At 40.5% G+C, this 4,451-nt stretch overlaps 1 pseudogene; it reads right to left on the reverse strand.

The window, feature by feature from the left end:
* Nucleotides 1-3,881: 3,881 nt before the first annotated feature.
* LOC120101944 (U6 spliceosomal RNA) lies at nucleotides 3,882-3,982 on the reverse strand (annotated as a pseudogene).
* Between the last annotated feature and the right edge of the window lie 469 nt (nucleotides 3,983-4,451).

Below are 4,451 nucleotides of genomic sequence, written 5' to 3' on the forward strand. Positions count from 1 at the left end.
GGGTGCTTTCATGACTAGGCGCTTACCTCACCAGTATGAGAAGAACTTTAAATGTTAAGGCTGGTCTTTTCAGGCTATGGGTAGCAACAAAGGCTGAGCCTTCCATCTTTATACTCTTAACCTCAAGAACAATCCCCCAAAGCTCTAAATAACTGGGCCTGCGTAAAGCCATAGTGCTGTTATTTCCCTAAGATTTGAAAACGACACAAAGAATGTTGTTTTCTAATCAACTGCAAGTATCAATAACAATTCACACTTGAAAGAGGAGGAAGGGAAACTAGAGCTCCGTAGGCATAAGAAGAAGGGAAACCAACAAAGGCTTTTGCATTCTATCCTGTGTTCAATCATTTTTATGAGTTTTTCTACTTTAGTTACTGGAAAAAAATGTTTCCGATTTTCAAAGTGCAATAGGTATAATGATGGTATGGTTACACTGAAGACACCTGCAGAGAAGGAGAAGACATAGTATCTAGTTTGTAAATGGGGGGAGAGAGTTAAACTTTAGTGTGCAGTGTATCGCCTCACCAATGTGGAAGACAATAAAACAGACATTTCACCAGTTTTTATTTGGAAAATTAACCACTTTATTTCCCAGCCTTGATAGTTTCTAAGAACATAAAACTTGTGCTACTGCCTCTTGTCGCAGATCTTTCCTAAAGGGAACAGGAAAGATCATTTTTGACTCTTGCTAATACTTTGTCCTAGGGTTTTTCATTGAGCTATCAAGGTCTGTCATAAAGGGAGTTTAAAAATAAAACAGGGGGGTTGGGGATTTAGCTCAGTGGTAGAGCGCTTGCCTAGGAAGCGCAAGGCCCTGGATTCGGTCCCCAGCTCCGAAAAAAAGAACCAAAAAATAAAATAAAATAAAATAAAATAAAATAAAATAAAATAAAATAAAACAGGACAGCAAGACAGAAAAGAACTAGCTGGGGCCAAGAGATTCTAAAAAATCTAATCCTGGGTGAAAATTTTCTAGGGACATTATATTAGAAAAAAATGTAGTCTAGCCAGGTTTGAAAGGGAAACAGCCTAAATCATCTCCCAAATTTTTCAAATGAGGACACGTAAAGTAGAAAGATATGTATACTATAAAGATTGCACTATTCCATTTTGTCTTATAAATGGAGAGGTAAGACATGCACCGAGGATATGGCTTAGTGATAGTATACTTTTATCTAGTGTATGCAAGGCTCAGGGTTCAGTCCGAGACAATGCAGGAAAGACAGCTATACAAGGGATAAATTGCTAAACTACAGACTACAGGATGACTTTGAGCATTTATGGACAAGGCCCTTTGTTAAGTACAAAGGAAACACAAGAGCATCCAACAGCAGTGGGAGAAAACCTACAAGTTAAATAAGTGTTCACGGTGTTAAAATGTATCATAGCAGCCAGGGATGATGGGAAAGCAGGTGAAGCCGCTGTTCTAACAAGTCCAAATCTCAAGAATGGCTCCCTACTAAGCCTAAACTGTAACAAGACTGCATCTAGAGAATACTTTGAGAGAGGAAACAAATGATTCAAGCTGAGAGGATTTTAAGTGGTCTAATTTAGGGAGGGAGGATTCAATTTTCTTAGGTGTTACAAAAACGTACAGGAGGGGGATTTGTCAATCTAGCCAGAGGTGTTAGAGTAAGCTTTCTTAAGGAAGTCACATTCAAATTAGATCCAAAAGATAAACACAACCGTGGAAAAACACAGGGAATGCCCTATATAAAGGCCTTTTGTTAGAAGCAGGCCTTGCAAGCCTAAGAGACTAAAAGGAGGCCATTGTGACTGGACAGGGAGACAGCAATACAAGGTGAAACTGGGCACCACACTAAAGATCAGTTTTGGCCTTGTTTTATCAAAAAACAAAACTTAATCCTTTTCTTGAGAAAACGGGAGTTTGATAAGATCAGAGCAGAATCATTCCAGCTACAGCGAGGGAGAACAAGCCTGGCCAACACTGGACCAATTAGGATGTCCTCATGATGGGAAAAGTTAGACACAGTGTAATTGAAATGAGAGCAAGGAAATGGAAATAAGTAGGGCAAATGGAACAAATTAGGAAGAAAAATGAGAGGCCTTGGTGACAGATTCAGATCAAGATTTAAGGAAAGAAACCTTTTTAAAAACTGGAGGTTTCTGGTGGGCCCGCTACTGAGGCCATCACTGAGATATAACGAACACTGGAAAAGAGCCAAGGTTATAGGGAAATTATTCTGACTTGAAGAAAGAGTTTAGGATGTTTTTATGACTTCAAAAGGAAGTGTAAACACTTGGATTTATGGGTCTGAAGCACCGAAAAGTCTGAGCCAGACAAAAATGTGTTACTTTATAATCTGCCCTTTTTTCTACAGGGTAGGCACTTTCTTTCAAATGAAGCCGCTCTTACTCTAAGTCAGGTATTTCGTCTTTACACTTAGAACAGAAAATTAAAAGTGGAAGTCACCATAACAGTGTCCAGGTTTCTCTGAGAATCGCCAGGGGCCCTTGTTAAAAATGCAAATTCTCAGTCTTCCCTTTGGGATACTTGTCTGATAGGGAGCCTGAAACTTGGATTTTTAATAATAAGTAGCACTGTTGATTCTTTTTATTACTAAGTTTGTTCAAGCTGTGGTCCTCGGTGCCACAGACTAAGTGCATGGGAAGTGAGGTATTTCACCGAGGTGCTTACTAAACACAGACTCTCCTCACTGGGAACAAACTGCTGGAGCAGGCTGCACTCCCAGCACATGCCTCTGGAGGATCTTCAAGATTCCTTCCCTCATACTGTCTTGTCAGGGGCCTTCCTTTCCTTTTCTTTTTTTCTATGATTTTTTTTCTCCTTTCACCCAGCAGGTCCTATCTGTATCTATTACAGCTTCATGGTATGTGTTTTTATGAGATTCCTGATTATACCAACGAGTAGGTCTCTGTGTCTATATCTGCTTCTTCTGCCTTTGCTTGGGGTCTTTTCCTGCTGGATTTTGGTTTTTGGTTTTGTTTTCTTTTGTTTTTGTCCTACTCCAATGGATTTGTTTTGTTAGATCTTATATATTATTTTATCACCCCTTAGATGCATGTTTTTTTTCCATCTTTATTAAATTGGGAATTCTTATTTACATTTCAATGTTATTCCCTTTCCTGATTTCCAGGCCAACATTCCCTCTAACCCTTCCCCCTCCCCTTCTATGGCTGTTCCCCTCCCCATCCTCCCCCCATTACTGCCCTTCCCCCAACAATCCCGTTCACTGAGGGTTCAGCCTTGGCAGGACCAAGGGCTTCCCCTTCCACTGGTGCCCCTACTAGGCTATTCATTGCTACCTATGAATTTGGAGCCCAGGGTCAGTCCATGTATAGTCTTTGGGTAGTGGCTTAGTCCCTGGAAGCTTTGGTTGGTTGGCATTGTTGTTCATATGGGGTCTCAAGCCCCTTCAAGCTCTTTCAGTCCTTTCTCTGATTCCTTCAACGGGGGTCCCATTCTCAATTTAGTGGTTTGCTGCTGGCATTCGCCTATGTATTTGCCATATTCTGGCTGTGTTTCTCAGGAGAGATCTACATCCGGTTCCTGTCAGCCTGCACTTCTTTGCTTCATCCATCTTACCTAGTTTGATGGCTATATATGTATGGGCCACATGTGGGGCAGGCTCTGAATGCCCATTCCTTCAGTCTCTGTTCTAAACTTTGCCTCCCTATCCCCTCCCAAGGGTATTCTTGTTCCCCTTTTAAAGAAGGAGTGAAGCATCCGCATTTTGGTCATCCTTGAGTTTCATGTGGTCTGTGCATTTAGGGTAATTCGAGCATTTGGGCTAATATCCACTTATCAATGAGTACATACCATGTGTGTTTTTCTGTGATTGGGTTATCTCACTCAGGATGATATTTTCTAGTTCCATCCATTTGCCTGTGAATTTCATAAAAATATAGAACGCTTCACGAATTTGCGCATCATCCTTGTGCAGGGGCCATGCTAATCTTCTCTATCGTTCCAATTTTACTATGTGCTGCCGAAGCGAGCATTAGATGCTTGTTTTTAATGATTTGTTTTTATGTGATGTGTGTTTTGTCTCCATGTATATGTGTGAAGGTGTCAGAGCCCTTGGAACTGGAGTTACAGGTAGTTGTGGAGTCCCCTAGAAGTGCATTCAATGCTTTTTTAACCACTGAGCCATCTCTTTAGGGCCAACCAGTTTGTTTTCTAATCAGAGACAAGGGGAGGGAGATGGATCCAGATAGGATGAGAAGTAGGGGGATTCGGGGAGGAAGGGGAAATAGTAATCAATATATACCATTCTAGAAAATCTATTGAGATACTGGGAATGTAGCTCGTTGGTCAATCACTCGCCTTGCATGTACTAGGACCTAGGTTACATCCATTACATGTTAAAATAACTAAATAGACAAAAAAATATAATAAAGAATTTACAACCATTTCTCCTTTTTTGGATTCTTTTTCTTTTGTTTATTAATTTGTTTTGCATTGTTGA

The sequence above is a fragment of the Rattus norvegicus genome, chromosome 3, assembly GCF_036323735.1.
Source record: "Rattus norvegicus strain BN/NHsdMcwi chromosome 3, GRCr8, whole genome shotgun sequence".
Lineage (NCBI taxonomy): Eukaryota > Metazoa > Chordata > Mammalia > Rodentia > Muridae > Rattus > Rattus norvegicus.